Source organism: Nestor notabilis, unplaced genomic scaffold, assembly GCF_000696875.1.
Source record: "Nestor notabilis isolate BGI_N333 unplaced genomic scaffold, ASM69687v1 scaffold13984, whole genome shotgun sequence".
NCBI classification, from domain to species: Eukaryota; Metazoa; Chordata; class Aves; order Psittaciformes; family Psittacidae; genus Nestor; species Nestor notabilis.
The window spans coordinates 5303-5537 of NW_009924352.1; positions in this window are offsets into that span (position 1 = coordinate 5303).

Here is a 235-nt window from a genome sequence, read left to right on the forward strand (position 1 = left end):
GCTCAAGGGGGCAGCTCCCTGGGCCATACTTGTCACCGAGCCCTCGGGCAGGTGCGTGTCAGGGGCATGCACAGGGCAGCTCTTTGCTTACAGCAGAATTAAACCCTGGTCTGAGACTGCAGCGGGATGTGTCCTGCTTCCCTTCATCATGTTTGACTGTCAGAGAGAACCTGCTCAGCAGCATGGTCAGACCTGCACCCCCCCTGCCCCAGCCAGTGCAGTTCAGAGCAGCCCC